This window comes from Camelus dromedarius, chromosome 19, assembly GCF_036321535.1.
Source record: "Camelus dromedarius isolate mCamDro1 chromosome 19, mCamDro1.pat, whole genome shotgun sequence".
Taxonomy (NCBI): domain Eukaryota; kingdom Metazoa; phylum Chordata; class Mammalia; order Artiodactyla; family Camelidae; genus Camelus; species Camelus dromedarius.
In genome coordinates this window covers 13,486,366-13,506,521 of record NC_087454.1, presented here as the reverse complement: position 1 = coordinate 13,506,521, position 20,156 = coordinate 13,486,366, and the positions used below count along the sequence as shown (strand labels likewise).

The window sequence follows — 20,156 nt, the reverse complement described above, 5'->3', positions numbered from 1 at the left end:
GCAGGATCCATCAACAGATGAATGGAGGAAGAAGATGTCGTGTGTGTGTGTGTGTATAATAGAATACTATTCAGCCATTTAAAAAAAGGATGAAAGTTTGCCACTTGCAACAATGTGGATGGACTTGGAGGGTATTAGGCTTAGTGAAATAAGTCAGACAGAGAAAGACAAATACTGTATGTTTTCATTTATAGTGTGGAATAAATCAAAAAATAAATAAATCAGGGAATCTAACAAAAAAGAAACAAACTCACAGATACAGAGAACAAACTAGCGGTTACCAGTGGGGAGAGGGAAGGCAGACAAGAGCAAGATCAGGGAAGGGATTAAAAGGTACAAGCTACTATGTATAAAATACAGAAGCCATAAGGATATATTGTACAACACAGCCAATATTTTATAATAAGTTTAAGAGGAGGATAACCTTTAAAAATGGTGAATCAAAATTTTGGTATGTTGTGCATCTGAAACCTACACGGTATTGTAAATCAACTATACTTCAATATAAATTAATTTATTATTATGATTTTTAAAGAGGCAGCAGGGAGATCAGAGTGGTTGGAATGGAGTGAGTGGGTGAGTAATAAGAGGTCAGAGTGTGAACAAAACCAGCTCAGATGCGCCCTGATGGGCCACAGTCAGATCTTGGGATTTTACTCTGGAAGAAATGGGAGGCACTACAGAGTTATGAGAGGAGGGTGGGTCAAGCAGATCAGTTAGGAAGCTGTTGGAATAACCCAGGCAGGAACTGACAGTATTCTGTAGGAGCAGGAGGTGATCAGTGGTTAGATTCTGAACATATTTGAGAACCCAGCCCATAGAATTTCTGGTACATTGGATTTAGGGTATGAGGAGGAAAAGAAAGAGAAGTAAAGGATGATAACTTCAAAGTTCTGGGCCTGGACCACAAGAAGAAAGAGACTTCCATCAGGGGAGATGGAATAGATTCCTGAAGGGGGAGATCAGGAATTCAAGGCATCTTTAATATTTTATCTTTAATTTTTTGTTTTGAAATAATTTTAGTTTTTTTAAGTTGCAAAATTATTACAATTAGTTCATGTATAACCTTCACCCACCTTTCCCCGATGACAACATTTTACATAACCAAAATATAATTCTCAACCCCAGGAAGTTCACATTGATACAATATTGTTAACTCTCCCAATCTAGGACAGGTCCTCATTCTTTCTTTGTCTTTCATGACCTTGACATTTTTTGAAGGATTCTAATCAGTTATTTTGTAAAATGTCCCTCAGTTTAAGTTGGTCTGATGTTTCCTGATAACTAAATTCAGGTTATGAATTTTTGGCAATACCACTGCAGAAGTGATGCTATGGCCAGTTAGACCATCATATCAAGGAGGTACATGATGTTAATAGGTCTCAATTACCAGTGACATACTTTGGACGTGGTCTCTGCAATGTAAAGTTACTATTTTTCCCATTGTTGCTAGAAAGTGTCTTGAGGGAAGATACTCTGAGAGTTGTAAGTCTCTTATTTCCCAGCATGTGTTTGCCCACCAATTTTAGCATCCCTGAATGATTCTTGTGGGCAACAATCATTACTGTGCAGTTTGACAAATGATAATGTTCCATTTCCATTATTCCTTCCACTTTTATTCTTAAATGAGCTGTCCCTTCTCAATTATTTATCTGTTCAATTATTAATTCATATTATTATGGATACACAGATATTCATTTTATTCTCTGGTTTATAATCCATTGCCAGAATTAATCTGTGCTCAAATTATCCCAGATTTGGCCACTGGCCTTCAGGGTTAGCTTCTGTGTTCTTTGGACATGTCTGCATTTTTTTTTTTTTTAGCACTTCCTTATTTTCTGGCACCACAGATGCTTTAGGCTCATCTTTTTGGGGGGGGGGCTTTTTTGTTTGTTTTATGGAGGGGAGGTAATTAGGTTTATTTATTTATTTATATTTGGAGGAGGTACTGGGGATTGAACCCAGGACCTCATGCATTCTAAGCATGCACTCTACCACTTGAGCTATAGCCTCCCCTCTTTAGGCTTATCTTGCACTTTCTCTGCTCTGTCCCTGGAATCCGCCAGTTTTCCAAGGAGCTGTGGTTCTTTTAGTGAGAAATTATATTTAGAAACTAAGATATGAGCACTAGGTGTGCTCATTGCTGTTAGCTGTCACTGCTCCAGCAGCTCAGTTTTAAACCTACTAAACTTGATATAACTTATCAGGCATCCAGTTGGATTGTTAACTTGGCAGTTAGAATTATGATTCTGAAGTTTAAGTGAGAAATTTAGGCTGAAGATACACATTTGGGAGTTATTGGCTACAGGTAACATATAAAGCCAAAATACTAGACGAAATTAGAATTAATATAAAAAGTGAAGAGGATCAAAGACTGAAGCTTGGGGCACGCCGATGTCAAGATGAGTGAGAAGAAGTAAAGAAAACTGAGAAGGACCAACCAGTGATGTAGGAAGAAAACGAAGAATGTTGTATCCCAGAAGCCAAATGCTAAAAGTATGTAATGAAGGAGGGAGTGATCAACTGTGTCAAATTATGCTGATAGGTCAAGTAAGATGAAGACTAAGAAGTCATCACTGAACTGAGCAACTTAGAAGGGAAGTTTTGGTGGAATGGACGGGATGAAAATTGAATGAAGTGGATTCAAGGAGGAAGAAAGGCAGAGAACTGGAGACAGGGCATATAGACCACTTAAGATTGCCTGCAAAGCGGAGCAGAGATATGGGACTTAGCAGCGGAAAAACTGGGATCAAAAGGAAGGAATTTTTTTAAGATAGGTGAAACAAGAGCATGATTATATGCGAAAGGAGAGCAATCCCTTAGAGACGGGGAAATTGATGGTTCAGTACAGAGAGGGAGAAACTACTGAAGTAATATTGCTGAGAAAGAACGGTGACCATTTCCTAAGCATTATATCATAACACCTGAGATATGAATATTTGAGAATAGATAAAAGTTGTTCACCTAGTTTAAAAAATCAAATACATTTGGCTGATTTTTTTTAATTAAAGTATAGTCAGCTACAATGTGTCAATTTCTGGTGTACAGCACAATGTCCCAGTCATGCATATATATATATATTTATTTATTTTCATATTCTTTTTCATAAAAGGTTATAACAAGATGCTGAATATAGTTCCCTGTACTATACAGAATAAATTTGTTTTTAATCTATTTTTTAATATAGTGGTTATCATTTGCAAATCTCAAACTCCCAAATTTATCCCTTCCCACCCCCTTTCCCCCAGTAACCATAAGATTGTTTGCTATGTCTGCAAATCTGGCTGATGTTATTTTTAAAAACACATTTAGAGAGATGTGACTTAAAAAACGAGAGCTTTCTAATAAGGCATTAGCAGTGACCATCAAGAGTCAACTAAAATATACTGGAAACATATTTCACTAGCAAGTGTCAGAATGTGGTCACTGCCAGGAAGATGTGGAAACGGAAACTCCTTTTTTTCTTTTTTTAACCATAGGATACTCATGGTTTTTGGTTTAAAAAGAATCATTCATTAAAAGCTCTCTATTAGCCACATCTCTCATGGGCTTCTTTCTGAAATATTTCTTACGAGTGATAAATGGGCAGGGGAAATTCAGAGATTTGCAATTCCACTGAGAGAAAATCTGTTTGAGAGTGAGTGGTGGGAATGATAAGGACCGTGAAAGATTTTATGAGTCAGAAACTCGCTACCAGAGTATAGAATAACGCTTGCAGTAGCCGATTTCATGAGAATTTTCTCCCTGAAGCTACAGAGAAACCAGGTTTAAGCTGCATCAGTCAGGAGGGGAGGAAGAAGAGGGAGTGTTCAGTTTGGGCTTATTTGGTCTATTTGGTGAATCTAAATTTCTCAAAGATCCCCTGGGGTGGCTGTCCATTCAGTAGGAGAGTAAAAGCAGAGATCAAAAGGCAAAGTAAACCAGGACAAAATAAAGAAAACAAGACTTTTTGTCATTTTCTTTATTGTGTTCTTGTAGTTACCCTCTTTAACTTCTCAATAAATGATTTGTATAGAGGCAGAAGAAATGTTTAGGACAAAGACACTCGCTGAGCCACTACAGCATTTATTTTCAAAGCATACATTTAATTATGTTATGTATACATATGGGCAGAATTCATACGCTAAATGAATTTGCTCAAAGCAAAACTCTATTCCCTGAAGTTGACTTGTTCTGACATAATTATGATGTTTTATGAGACAAGTGACACATTTATTTAGTCGATTGTTGCTTGTATTGCCTAATGGAGGGAAACAATGGTGTGGTTACTCCAAAATAATCTAAAGTCATTTATATTTGACTTTGAAAAAAAAAGAGCTTGCTATTTGGCTATGAATGTGGGTATTTTTAAGATTCTAAGATTTTTTTAAAAAAACTTCAAATGGAGCAATGAAAACATACTGTGTAAAAACTTACTCAGATCATACATAGCCTAGCCCTGCATCTATTAAACTTGGAATAAGTCGATGCACCAGGAAGTTTCTCAGCTTCCCTATCACTTAGCAGCTATGTCAGATAGTCAGGTTTTCTTTATCCAGAAGAACCTTCTCTAATTTTATGTGGTCCAGGGGGCCATGGACTACTTCAGCCTCTACCAGTGGGCAAATGACTAAGACCAGATCAATCAGAACCTTGTAGTCCTCTGACCACAGTACTGGATTTTATGAGTACCTATAACCTGGGCAAGCCCCGTGGGCATATCCTATCCTCCCTGGCAGTAAGTTCATGGATGAGCATGTGGTAACAACTATCCCATGGTAACAACAGTCTGCAGCTGCCATTTTTACAAAACATGTCCATGCCCTGCTGACTCTAATTGATCGATCTAGAATTGACCTCTGGCCCAAATTGGTCTAATCAGAGGTCTTTCCCTATGAATTTGAAACAGAGACAAAGAGAGTTCAGTATCAGTTTTGACATCTAACAGAAGAGTTGTTTATCAGGGAGCTTCCATGTGACTGTGGGAGAAGAGAAAGCTGTTCTAAAGAGAGAAAATGAAAGAAGAAAGCAGCAGTCAGGCAGAGAGCAACAGAGATGAAAATGAAGAGAGAAGCCCCGAATCTCGTCCTTTAAGGGCCAGACTACATTCTTTTTTCTTTAAAGTTTATTTACTTAATTAATTTAATTATTTGGTAGGGGAGAGGTAATTAGGTTTATTTAGCACTTATTTATTCTTAGAGGAGGTACTGGGAATTGAATCCATGACCTCATGCATGCTAAGTATGTGCTCTACCACTTGAGCTATACCGTCCCCCACCTTGACTACATTCTTGACCCTTAGTTCTCTGAAGGTACAAATGTGAATCCTCATGTTAATCTCCTTCTCTGAATTGGTTTCTCCAATTGATTTCTCATTGTCAGTCAAGAATCTTTACTGACTCTGCAGCCCCTGAAGGTAGTTGAATAATTCATGGATAGAGAAGGCAGATGGATGAATTAACCCAGGGTTCAGAATCGGCAGGACAGACAGAGTAGAAGGACAAGAGGGGAAGGAAATTGAAGGTACCAGTGAGAAAGACGCTGAAGTGGCTGAAAATGAGAGTCAAGTTGGACTGAGAAGAAAGAGAATCCAAAAAGGAAGAAATCCAACTAGAAGAAGGAGAAGAGCTGAAAGGCTACAAGGCTCGGTTAGATGAGTCTTTGCTTTGTGAGAGTCAGGAATTGTGGGGAAGGATGTGGTCTGAGAGTAGGTATCAAAGATAGAGGAGTCCCAAATTGTAACAAGGTCCAGGATGTGGCCAAGAGAGTTGGCTGCTGAGAGGGAAGTAAGAGTTGGAATAGAGATTAAGGGACACTAAGAAATGGAATGTATAATTCACCCAGAAAAGTGGCAGAAGTTAGGTGGAGAACGTGAACCAAGTGTCAAAGCCCTGGTGTATATGTGTTTGTTAGAAATACAGGCGATGACAGAATCAAAATTATACAGGAGATTTTAATTCTTCATTGTCAATAGGAGAGATTGAGTGGATGAAATATTGTATAAAAGATCCTGACATCTTCAAATATAGAATTAATTGATATTTATAATAAATTAAATGAGGTGCAGGAATTCTATTTATTGTGCTTACATAATGTTCTCTAGGCCATCAGTTGTGATAAAAACAGAAATTAATAACAAAAATACCCTAATTACATGAAAAATAATATAATTCTCCTAAATAATATACTTACCAAGGAGAAAGTTAAGAACACAGTAAAAATCTGTTTAAAAAATAATAAAGTACTTTTCAAAAACCTTGAAATGCAGGAAAACTCTTCTTAAAGGAAACATATGCTTGTAAATTATTTTATTGCTAATAGATAGTTAATTAAATAAACATTAAATTAAAGATCTTAGAAAAGGAAAATTTTAAATCCTGATGAAAAAGTACTAAAAGCATAATAAAGTAAATTAAAAATCAAAAGTACACTGGACAAATAAAATCAACAGCTGATTTTTTAAAAGCAACTACAAAAACAAATGAGATATAAGACAATAAAGAGAAAAAACACAATAATTAGAAACAAGAATACAGACATGGCAAGCAAACAAAAAGGGATACAAAATTATAAAGGAAAATAATATTATAAAAGACTTTTTGTAGGAATCAGGATATGTTTATAAAATTCATTTTTTTAAATATCCAAAAAACCTGAAAACAACGTGATGTCTATTTCAATTAGTAAATAGTTGAACTTTGGTACTTATATGTAACGGAATATTATTCATCAAGAAAAAAATGAATGAACTCCTTAACACACACAAATACGCTGCATGAAAAGAGACTTAAATAGCTCCATACTACATGATTCTATTTGTATGACATTCTGGAAATGGTTAAACAATATGGACAGAAAACAGATCATCAACTGACAGGAATTGTGGGTAAAGGAAGGGTTGACTATAAAGGGCAAAAAGGAACATTTTAAGGTGTTAAAATGTTCCGTATCTTAATAATAGTGATTGTTATACAATTCTGTGCACTTGTCAAAACTCTTAGCATTGTACACTAAAAATGGTGAATTTTATTGTATGCCTATTACACCTCAATAAAATTTTTGATTTGGATTTAAAATATATATATATAAACAATGAAATATTAAAGAACAGTGCTAAAAAGAACAGGTAAAAAGTGCTTTTATAAGAAAATATTCCATGGACTAAAAATTAAAATAATGTGTCAACAGTATGAAAACAGAAATCTAGATCAAAAGAAAAAATTAAAGAAACCAGGCATAGACTTAAACACAGGTAATAGATTACTACTCCCTTTCCTTTCATTTTTTTTCCTTCCCTTCTCTGGTCTTCCCTCCCTTACCCTGCCCTTCCTGAACAATTCAGTGAAAAAGCTATCAGACCATGGGAATGCAAATTGGTAGAGCCACTCTTGGAAGAGCTTGGTGGTTTCTTTAAAAAATAAACATGCTCTTATCATATGACCCATCAGTTGCATTCCTGGACATTAATCCCCGAGAAATGAAGACCTATGTTAACAAAAACAACAACAACAAGAAAACCCCAAACATGTCCACAACTGTTTACAGCAGCTTTATCTGTAATGCCCCACCATGGAAATAACCAACATGTCCTTCAATAGGACAATGGTTAAAAAACATTGGTACATCCACACTGTGGCTACTACTCAGCAGAGGGTGACCCAGCTTAGGATGTGAGAGTCAGAGTTGGATGGAGAGGATATCCCTATAGGGGATAGATCAGCACCAGCCTGGCACCAAGTATCAGAGCCCAGACCGAATAAGAATAGTGTCTGCCAAGGACAGGGGTGGGTGACAGATTCCAAGTGGGGTGAGGAGGGTGTCTATGACTGGGGAAGAGGCATGGTGGCCACATGGGAGACTGGTTACAAATAGAAGGATCAAGCAAATATATTGAGGATAATGGAAGCTAAGTTTCTCACTGTCAAGTAACAAAATTAGAAATAGTAAAAGAGAGAAAATAAGAATGACCCCTGTGGCACTGGATTTGAATTAGAGATGTCAGTGTGAACTCATTTTTAATGGATACAGGTAGATAATAGAAGTAAATATAAATGGAACAGTGTGTGTATGTATGTGTGAATTATATAATATGTGTGTGGGAAGTGATATGTGTGTATGTATGTGTGCACACGCTGACCAGATCTTAAGTAAAACAGGATGTTTAATCTTAGGATGGATCACTCTAAGCAAATATGGATTTAGAGCTTGAAATAATTTCACCCACTCCATGCCTTGACTCTGTCATTCACCTTGACCTTCTTTTTATTCTCAGACTCTGTCATTAGTTCCAGGCCAATTTCCAGACTCAAATCCAGAGGAGAAAAGAAAAATTAATACTTTCACTCAACAGTCTCAAAAAAGAAAGAAAGAAAGAAAGAAAAAGAAACTGAATATAGTTCCCTGTGCTATACAGTAGGTTCTTGTTGTTTATCTACTTTATATATAGTCATGTGTATGTATTAATCCCAAACTCTTAATCTACCTAGTTCTAGTTGCTTTGGAACAGGGATACTTATGGGTGATTTATTTTCAGATGGTTTTCTTCTCATTCTTCCCTTAACATTGTTAGTAAAGTCCCTCTTATTCACTCTTGTTTTTATGAATTCTTAAAGGAGATGAGGACAAGGGTACAACCATTATCTAAGTCCTGACAAATGATACTGATAATTATCTTGATTATTCTTCATAATGACAATAAAAGTGGTGCCTTCTTTTCCCCACGTGGGTGCTAATGGAGTGGCTTTCCTCCTGCAGGACAGATTTCTTTTCCCCTGTTTCATGGCAGGACGTGGTTCAGGGCCCCCAGTTATGAGAGGCAATTTCTCCGTTTGAATCCCACATGAGCAGGGAAGTTCTTTCTGAGATAGAGACGTGTAGGCTGAAGCCTAGAATTAGAAGAAGCCAAAGGAGAGAGAGAGTATGAGGAAGCAAGGGTAAAAAAATTCCAGGCCAAGAGAACTGCAAATTCAAACACTCTGAGGTGGGGAAAAGGGCCAATGAAACAGCAATGCGTGAATGGGGAGAGACTGGCCGGGGAGGAGGCAGGCAGGGACCAGCAAGGCTAGCCCTCCTACATCGTGAACCACCAAGAGAGGTTTATTGGCCTTAAGGAACTTGTCAGGGGATACAGTTGTCAAATTTCCTGATGCTTAAGATTGACTAAAGGTTGGTTGACAGATTCAATATTAATAAAGGATTGCCTTAAGGGGATGGAGTGAGTGCTTGTCTCTAAAAATCTATCTGTGGGTTAAGTCAGATGAGCTGAGCGCTAGACTGCCCTTCTGAAAGGTTCTGTGAGTTAATGACCCAAGACCAGGTTAAAGACCTGTGGCAGCCAGTGTCCAAGATGACCCCACTAAGGCTCATCTTTGTATATTCCCCTCTCGCACCGAATCTGGCTGAGCTGTGTAATTGCTGGGATATTGAGGAAATGACAGTGTGTGATTTCTGAGGCTAGGACATCAAAAACTACGTAGCTTCCATCGTTTTCTTTCTTGGATCATTCACCCCAGGGAAGTCAGTGGCCGTGTGATGAGGACACTCAAGCAGACCCATGAAGAGGTCCACCTGGGAAGGAACTGAGGCCTCTTGCCAAAAGCCAGCGCCCACATACAGATCATGAGTGAGTCAGTTTGCAGTGAACCCTCTGGTCCCAGGTCCATCTTCAGATGACCATCACACTGGCTGATGCCTTGACTGCAGTCTCACGAGACATCTCAAGTTAGGACCACCTGACAGAGCTGCTCCCCAATTCCTGACCTACAGAAACTGTATGAGACAATAAATGTTTATTGTTTTGAGCCAATAGGTTTTGGTATTTTTGTTATATAGCAATAGATTAAAGCAGATGTTAAAAGAAACAACATTAATAAACTATTTGCTACAATAACAGTAACACTGTTTGTTAAGGACATTGTCTGTGAGTTTTGGCAAGTTACTTAACCTGACTACACCTCCAGTTTCTTCATTTTTCAAAGGGGTCTAATTAATAGTATCCATTTTTCAGAATGTCTAGAACATTAACTGGAATAATAGATGTAGACATTTTAAAGGATAAAATGGAATCAGAGACACAGTAGAAACTCATTAGATGTCACCCATCTTTATTATTATTTGCTGTTATTGTAATGACTCTTATTTTTTTAAGTTTAATTTTAACCAAATCTGTTTCTCCTCCTGTTTTTCAAAATGAATTAGTAACACAATGATCCTGACAGTCAAAATGCCAGAAACCTGGGAATTATCCTTGACCGATTCTATTCTCACTCTTTACGCCCAGTCAGTCATTGCGTTCTAATGATTATGTCTCCTAAGCCCTTTCAGACGATTTTCTTTATTCCTACTCCTACTGTCTGAGTTCAGGCCTCCATCAACTACCATCTGGACTATTAAATAGTTTCCTAAATTGTTTCCTGCCTCTAATCTTATTCCGCTTGAAACTGCTTTTCACGCTGCAGCCTGTGAGCTGTCGACAATACGAATATGATAAAGCCAATCCCCGGTGAAACCTTGCGCTGGCCCTCTGACAGCCATATGAAGTCCCGTCTCCTTAGCATGACCAACAAGGCCTGTCAGGACCTGGCTACCGCCTGCCTCTCCCCTTATGAACAGAGGGGAAACAAATGTTCATTCTCTTATTTGTTGCCCTTGGTGCCTGTCCTTCAAAGCGTTGATTTTCCTCAGATAGCTGGTGATTCTTGCTCTGTTTTATTTTTATTTCTTTCTTATTAATATTTGCTGTGTGGACCTAGATAAAACATCTTACTTGCACACTCAAATGGGACTCTCTGGTTACCCCTCAATGTGTTCAAGTTTTGATCACAGAAAACTATTTCTGATGATGGCAGGTGAGCACTGGGTCATGTGGCAACAGGAGCATTCACACTCTGAGATTTGGGCATAAAAGACTGCACAAAAATAGTTGATTAAAGAATACGCAGGTGACTTTTCCACTCAAGATAGGCACTCAGTCCCGGCACAGCAGGATCTGCCTCCCTGAACACCTGCTGTCATAGAATGCTCACACTGCTCAAGCCCCAGAGAAACACCTTGCCTCTGTCCATGACCTTGAAACAAAAACAGGCAATCCTGTCCAAATGCCCTGAGTATTTGTGAGTTGTGCCCTATCGATTTCAGAAATGGGTATTGTTTCAGCAGAGAGGATTTGAGAAGCAGAAATGCTAAAGAAAGAGAAAATACAAATTAATTATTGTGACAAATCCTTCCTCTCAAGATGAATGCAGCAGATTCTTGCATAATGAAAGATTATTCTCTGAGAGCTAGAATTTTCTTGCTGGCCTTTGTAAATCTGTAGCTTCTCTTAAATTAGCTCAATATTTGAAACAATCATACATGACAGGTGAATACAATTTCCCAGTATTAATTCCTATTACTCTTAAATTTGCATACAGTAAATAATTCACATTACTCTTAAATTTGCATATAGATACACAATTAGCCATAATAAGCATGTAGTATGATACTAATTCTTTCTATTGGCAACCAGATGGACAATGAAAACTAAATATGTGACTATCTTTGAGTGTATTTTATTTAACAATTAATAACATTTAAATATAATTTTTAAAAATGAAATTTAAACTTCAGCTTTAAAAATAATTTGACTTGAAAATTTAATGTTCATTAACTTTAATTTGTAGTTTGTAATTCAATTTTAATAATTTTAAATATTTTAGAAAAAAAGGACATGTTTGAAAACTTACATGAAAACTCGTTTTCACATTTAATTTACACATTTTAATAAAAATAATGGAAACTTTGCATATTTTCAAGATAATTACATTTTCTTTTTAACCCCTCAGATAATTACTGTCAATAAAACACTAATTACATGAAAATCTTGATTATAACAATGTAGTTAGTTTGCTGAAATGGTCAAGAAAAAGAATGTTATGGAATAAGTATATAGTCATTTATGAATTACAGATTTTTTTTACACAGCTAAGTCCATGACTGGCCCATCAACTGAATAGCGAGACAGTTGCAACACTAATTAAAGTCAGACATCGTTGGTATTTTGCAAAACCATGGCTTTGCATACTTCAAAAAGTTTTGTTATAAAGGAGTGTTTGTCAAAGTAGAAAGATAAAATATACATAATGTATATGCATGTAGTATGTATTTGTTTGTATACAGAGAGAGAGAGAGAGATTGAGCGTAATTTGTGGCTTTAGAGACACCTTACTCTTACCTGGGGCCCTCTACCTATGTTTTGAAACACAATTCTCTCTTTAGAGAGTAATGCTCATGATTTTAATTTGGAATCTTTCACCCTCCATAGTCTTGGCCAAAGTCTAGAGTTACCTCTGGGCGCCTTCTTGCTTTGCTCTCTGACCCAAATATCCATGATTTTCTAATTCTAACTCTAAGCCTCACCATGCTTAGAAAAAACATTCGCAGTCCTTTATTCTGGGAGCAAACTGTTGGCTAGCACATGGGGAGGGGAGCGCGATCCAACAGACCCTGATGTCCCAAGTCAGACATTTGATAATTGTCATTATGATGTGTCCAGGCTCTTTTCTTTTCTACTTATTGACAACGAACTTGAGGTTTCCTTAGGAAAATCCATTCTTACCCTTGAAATATCACCGAAGTGGCTTTCTCCAGTTAGTGTTTTGCCTACAGTTTCTCCACTTGTTTGCTTTGCTCATGAGATGCTATAAATGTTCTATTTTTTCCAGGAATTCCTCAACTCTTTTATCTGCTGCCTGCAGCCCTTCTAGATTTCTAGTGTCACTATGAATTACTGTTTTTAAAATATCTTTCTTGACATTCCAATAGGCATATGCACAGGATGGGAAGTTATTGTGTTTAATGTATCATTTGAATCCCTATACATTTACTGACATTTTAAATCTCATTGCCTGTGCTGGTGAGCTTTGGTGATACCAAATGCTTGCCATCTCTGCTCATACCCTGCTGTGTCACGCTTCTGTGTCTTTAGTCATGATGTTTTCTCTTTCTCACTCAAATACTCTTTCCCAGTTTCTTCCCCTGGTGAACTCTTACTTTACCTTCAAAACTCAACCCAAGCTCCTTTCTCCAGAAAAGAACTAACCAAGTAGGTAAATAAATAAATATACAAAATTTAAGATTTCTGAGACATTCTAGTTTGAGTTAAGCTCCTCCCTTCTCTAACACCTGTATACAGTCTATCTCTTAGGTTGCCAGATAAAATATTTGGGAAACACTTATACGAAAATGTGTTCATTGTTTATCTGAAATTCAAATTTCACCAGGCATCCTGCTTTTGTTTTTGTTTTCTAAATCTGGCAACACTAAATATCCTCTCACTTACTATACTATATAGACTTTATCTGCTTACGTGTGTACCTCTCCCTTGGGTACTGAAAGTTCCTTGCAGGAAGGAACAATGTCTATTTTTTTTTTCAGTTGGGTGTTGGGGTGGGGGGGAGATGGGGACCACATCTTTTTTATCTCTGGATCCCTAGAGGTTGACAAATTGCCTGACACACTAGGTTATCATATTAGTTAAGATCTTTTGGTTGCAACAGACACAAACTCAAGCCTAAATAAGCAATGAAGAATTTATTATGAGAATTTCAGGGCCAGGGTGCTGCTGGCTTCAGGAAGCATGTGGAACTCATTGCTCTTGCTTTGTCTCTTATCTCTGTTTCTCTTAACTCCTGCAGTTCCTTCTTTAATTGCCATGGCTTCCTCTGCTACTCACTTCTTGTGGAACATGACTACAGCTACTCCGCTCAAGAAATACGCACTAGTTTCTCTTAATCCCCAATTCCAGTTCCTGAGAAAGAAACTATGTTCACCCAGTTGAGTCGAGGAAATGAGGGTCATGTAATACTAATCAGAGGACCCACCTGTGACACTATGGTTTGATAGTGGAGAAGGGAAGCAGACAGGATTTCTAATACATAGATGCTACATCAGTTGGAGTTCTCCATAAAACAAAACCCATAGAATGTGTATGGATCTTTTTTAAAAGTGTCATCGCATGCTCTGATTCCCACATCCCTTCCATTCTGGCACTCCTGTTTGGAGTTTCAAAAGAAACTCAGTACATATCATCACCCTCTTACCATTCAAAGCATAATGAAAGCCAAGTGCTTAATACTGCAATATGTTGTCAAAACACCTCCAGGCACTTCCTTTTTTAAACCAGCTTAAATTGCTCTTCTACCATTTTAAAATGGATGTAGTCTTCCTCAGATCTGCAAAAACACTGACTTCTAGAAGTCCTTTGTTTAGCGGTAGCAGAGCTAAAAAGTGAGGTAAAGTAAGAGAGAGTTGCTGAGAACAAAAACAAAACCAAGAGAAGAATCTTGCTTTGTAATCATATCTGCAGCTCTTCAAAAAACATGGCTGGTGTTAGAATTTTTGTGAACCATTTGGAAAGTCTCCTTAATGACACTGCTATATAATTAAGTTGGGGGGGGGTTATACTGAAACCACTATATATTTGATAACTGAAGTAACAGGAACTTTATTAGGTACTTAACGCTAAGAGTTGCGGCTTCCTATATTTTATTCGTTCTGAGTGTGGCAGCTTTAAGTGGTACACACCAAAACAGGAAGAGACCAGAGAGTGGTCTCCTTTTTCTTTTCTCTTACCATGTCATCTTCTTGCCCCGGTAAGAAAAAATAATCATACTAAAACAAACATTTTTATAAATGACAATTTCCTGAAAAGGTTAGTACTATATCAGTTATGTCAAGTCATCGCCAAAAGAAATACAAGAGGACAAAATTGGTGATCTCACCAGGAAGAGAATACCTTTGTCATTTTAAGAAGCTAAATAGCTGGGGTGGTGGAGGAGCCCGGGGGTCTGGGTTTCAAGGTGGTGCTGGTCTTTCTCGATCCGCGTTTCCAGGCCGTGGGGGCTGCAAAGCGCGCGGGGAATCGGCTCCGCGGAAACCTGGGTTTGGTTAGAAGAGCCGTGGAGGTTGAGAAGGGGTGACCGGAAGTGACCCTGGGATAACCGGAAGCGAGGCCTGGAGGGGCGAGGAGGGTGGCTCCCGGAAGGTGCTTCTGGCGGAAGGCGGCGGCCGGAGGGTGTGAGAGCGGCGTGGGAGCGCGGTAGGCGGCAGGTGGCTGCTGCTGGTCTGTTCGGAAAGCGGTAAGTGACCACCACGAGCTCGAGGGGAGAGCTCGCGGGGCCTCTGGGCGGCCTGGAGGGGTTAAGCCGAAGGGCCGATGCCGGCTCCGGAGAGCTGGGGGAGACTGATTTTGGAAGTCAGAGCAGCCAAGAGCAAGGAGCCAAGTATACGGGCAGTGCGGGTCGGCCTTGAGGTGGCTCGTGGGTACCGCATGGGAGATTTTGGTTTGGAGTTTTCTACAGTTTTGCCGCGTTGGGTAGAATCACACTACTACTCGCCTTTGTACCAGAAACGGTGTCTCCTGGGGCAAGCGAGGAGCCAGGATGGCCGGGGCTCTGAAGCTGCCTCTGGCGGATGAGGTAATGGAATCCAGGCAGGTGCAGGACTTGGATGCTAGCCTGTCCAGGGTTGGCCTGGAACCAGGTGCTGGTGCCTGTAGCCTATAGAGTTGAATGACATCTTCCTAGACCCTGCACCTTCTGAATCACAAAGGCAGGAAACAAAATTAAGCAGATTCGGGGGTGGGTTGTAGCGAGGAAGAGATGTATAGAGTTAAAGCAGCTGTCTTAAGTTAGGGAGAAGAAACTTGTTTCTTTTGTTTTGAGTAGTGTGTATTGTGGAAGAAAAGGAAAAAAGATTGTAGGCAGCGTCGAGAAAAATGGCCCTTGATTAGCCACCAATGGTTGTTGACAGGCTGTTGTGCAGTGTGGGTGACTTGGAGATTGTTGTGTGTCTATGTGTGAGTTGGTTGCACAGGGCTTGTGTGAAGAAGAGGCCACAGTGAAATGTGGGAGGTGTCTAGGGAGTTGGGGCTTTATGATGAACATTGGTTGACCGCTTGTTGGGAGGAATTGTGAGACCTTAGCGAAGAAGTCCACACACCTGTATCTTAACCTGCTTTAAGGCTTTACTTGATTCTAGGAGTTCTGACTTCTGAAACATAAGCTATGAAATGAAAAAGTATCAAAAATAACTTTAGATGGTGTCTAGACCTTGCATGTATCAAGCCAAATATTGATAATAAATGAAACTCTCTTTTGAAAGCAAAAAAAAAAAAAAAAAAAAAGAGAGAGAGAGAGAAGCTAGACAATTAAAGGATGAAAGGTAATACAGATCACATAGCATTCTCCCCCAAAGTACAATAAATGGGGAAAAAAAGAGCAGAGGCCCAAAGAAGGTTGTAAACTGAGTTGAATGGCTATTTCCAGAAAATCATTAATAGTATATTGTTTGTCTCTGCTCTTCCATCAGTGCCTACTGGAATAGCTGGAATTGGAACAGTAAGGTCCAAGATACCAAATACTAACCCTGGGTCAGGAGGGGATATGGGCTCGGGAGTAGGAGGTTGTGCCGGGCAGGTGTCTCCAAGCCAAGTTTCACACTGGTTGTGAGAGCCTGGCAAACAGTGGGCCGGAGAGAGGGAAGATGTAAAAGAAAGCAAAGGTAGTATGATGTTAGCTGTGGAATCAAGACAGAGGCAAGAAAGAGTCAGTCAGCAAGAATGGCTCAGAAAGGATGTTCTTACGGGAGTTTTTTGCCCAGTGTTCTCACAAAATGACTACCAAAGGGTCAGCGTGTGCAGCACTGTGTCCGTGGCTGTTCCTGCTCTCATCGGCCTCTACCCTGTTGGCACCTGTCCACTAACGAGTTGTGCCTGGGGCCTCTGGGAAGGGAACTGAACTCAGCTGGAGAAGGGGCCTGGAGGAAAAGCTGTTTTTATCCAGGGCAGTTCCTGGCACTCGGTTTGCACATAACAACACTTCAGAGAAGAGTTAAGCAAAGCACTCCATGGTCCTGCTGAGGTGAAACTCTCATTTTTTCTGTCTCCTTCTAAGATTTCTGTTTCTGATTTAATTCTTGGCTTTTCAAAAAAAATAATGAATTGCAAAGCTTTGCCTTTCCTTTAATTCTACCCGATTTTCTATTTTTATCTTTCTTTCAGAAGGCTTGATTGCAGTGCACAGCACAGGAAAAAGATTAACTCAATCTACGGTGCATTAGTAATACATCAGGTAATGAACTATCACATTGGTACTCTGAAGGCCAGTTGTTCTCAAAGACCCTGTCAATCCCTTACCTTTATCTTTCTGGTATTTTGGGGCCCAATCTCAAAATTTAAAAAAAATTGTGTAATAATTTTACATACAAAAATATTAATGCAGCATGAATGTGAGTTTTGATGCTTAATAATGAGATGAGCACCTGTGAACTCAACATCTAATTTTAAGAATAAGGTACCAATACCATTGTACCAAACCATGTTCAATTTATAAACATTGTTTTCATCATGCTTTTGGTGTTTTCTTAAGTCATCACCAAAACAAAGGGAATCTAGATTTTCTTCTATTTAATCTTCTAGAAGTTTTATGGATTTTGTTTTACATTTAGGCCTATGATTAATTTGGAGTTAATTTTTGTGAAAGAGGTTAAGGTTGTGTCTAGATTCTTTTTTTTTTTTTTTTTGACATGAGGATGTCCAGTTATTTTAGCACCATTTGTTGAAAAGACTATCCTTTCTCCACTGGATTGCCTTTGTTCCTTTCTCAGTGACCAGTTGACTATATTTCTGTGGGTCTTATTCCTGGAGTCCAGTCTGCTCCACAGATCAATTTGTCTGTTGCTTCACCAGTGCCATGCTGACTTGATCACTACAGCTTTATAATAAGTCTTCAAGTTGGTAGTGTCAGTCTTCCAACTTTGTTCTTCAGTTTTCTGTTGGCTATGCTGGGGATTTTCCCTCTCCATATAAAATTTAGAATCTCTGTTGATATCTACAGAATAACTTGATCTATAGATTCAACTCAGACTTGGGATTGAGTTGAATCTATAGATCAAATTGGGAAGAACTGATATCTGAACAATTTTTAGTCTTCCTATCCATGAACATGGAATAGCTTTCCATTTATATAGATCTTTGATTTCTTTTATCAGAGCTTTGTAGTTTTCCTCATGTAGATCTTATACATATTTTATTAGGTTTATACCTAAGTGTTTGCCAGCTCTCTTTCTAGTATTTATTTCTAATTCAATTCCACTGTGGTCTGAGGACCACTGTATAATTTCTGTTCTTTTAAAAAATGTTAAGGTGTGTTTTGTGCTCCAGAAAGTGGTCTATCTTGGTGAATATTCCATGTGAGCCTACTGTTGTTAGATGAAATTTTCTATAGATGTCAATTAAGTCTAAGTTATTGATGGTGCTATTGAGTTCCGCTGTGTCCTTACTGACTTTCTGTCTTTTGGTGTCAATTACTGATAGGTATTGAAGTCTCCAACTAGTAGTGGGTTTGTATATTTCTTCCTGCTGTTCTATCAGCCTGATGTATTTTGACACTTTGCTGTTGGGCACCTACACAGTGAGGACTGTTTTACCCTTTGGAGTTTTGACCCCTTTATCATTATGTAATGCCCTCTTTATCCCGGATAACTTTCCCTACTCTGAAGACTGCTCTGTCTGAAATTAATATAGCTACTCCCATTTTGTTTTGATTAGCATTTGCATGGTATGTCTTTCTCCATTCCTTTATTTTCAATCTGTCTATCTTTATATTTAAGGTGGATTTCTTATAAATAACACGTAATTGGCTCTTGTTTTTTAATCTACTCTGACAGTTTCTGCTTTCAATTGGTGTATTTAGACCATTGATATTTATAGTGATTATTGACAATAGTTGGATCAATATCTACCACGTTTGTTACCATTGTCTATTTTTGCCTTTTTTTTTTTTTGTCTCCCACTTTTTTTCTTTCTTCTCTGGTTTTAAGTGAGCATTTTGTATGATTCCATTCTTCTTCTGTCTTATATAAATTATGCTTCTTTATAAAAAATTTTTAGCTGTTTTCATAGACTTTGTGGTATACATTTATAACTAATCTAAGTCCATTTTCAAATAACACTACTCTGCTTCACATGCAGTACTGATATGTCATAACACACTATCTCAGTTCCTCTCTCCATCCCTTATAACACTGCTGCCATTCGTTTCACTTATCCATAAGCTACAATCATCTAACATATGGTTGCCAGTTATTTTGGACAAGCTGTTGTCTGTTAGCTCAATTATGAGTAAGAAAAATAAAATATTTTATTTTACCTTCATTTATTACTTCTCTAACAAATTTCCTTTCTTTATGTAGATCTGAGTGTCTCACATCTATCATTTTCCTTCGCTCTGAAGAATTTTTTTTTTAAAAGAACTTCTTTTAACATTTCTTTCAAGGCAGGTCTGCTGGGAACAAATTTCCTCAATGTTTACTTGTTGGAGAAAGTGTTTATTTCTCTTTTACTTTTGAAGGATTTTTTTTTGGCTATAGAATTATAGATTGATTTTTTTTCTTTTAACACTTTAAGTATTTCTCTCCACTCTCATCTTGCTTGCATGGTTTTTCTGAGAAGTCCAATGTAATGCTTATCCTTGCTCCTCTATGGATAAGGTATCCTCCCCACCTCCAGCTTCTTTTAAGGTTTCTTCTTTGTCTTTGATTTTCTGCAGTTTGAATATGATATGCCTAGGTGTAGACCTTTTATCCCTGTTGGTGTCCTGTGAGCTTCCTGGATCTGTAGTTTGTTGTTTGTCATTATTATTGTAAAATTCTCAGCCAGTATTATATAAAGCATTTTCTTCTGTTCCCTTTTTTCTTTCTTCTTCTGGTATTCCCATTAAGTGCATATTGCACCTTTTGTAATTTTCCCACTGTTCTAGAATTGTCTGTCTCCCCTCTTTTTTTTAAATTTTCTTTTCTCTTTGTTTCTCAGTTTAAGAAGTTTCTATTGACACAGCTTCAGGCTCATTGATGCTTTCCTTGGCCATGTCCAATCTATTGAGTTCATCAAAGACATTCTTCATATTCTTCAAGGTTTTTTTCTTTGTTTGTTTTGTTTTTTGTTTTTTTCTTTGTTTGTTTTTTGGAAGGGGGAAGTAATTTGGTTTTTTAAATATAGTTTTTATGGGGGTACTGAGGATTAAACCCAGGACCTTGTGCATACTAAGCATGCCCTCTGCCACTGAGCTGTACCGTCTCCCTTGTTTCTGTGTTTTTAAGTTCTAGTATTTTCCTTTGAGTCTTAGAGTATCCATCTCTCT

General features: G+C 38.1%; 1 non-coding gene across 1 annotated transcript; it reads right to left on the bottom strand.

The window, feature by feature from the left end:
* Positions 1 to 1,940: 1,940 nt before the first annotated feature.
* On the bottom strand, positions 1,941 to 2,014 carry TRNAS-AGA (transfer RNA serine (anticodon AGA)). The gene has a single exon. It is a non-coding gene; the product is annotated as a tRNA-Ser (tRNA).
* Positions 2,015 to 20,156: the final 18,142 nt, after the last annotated feature.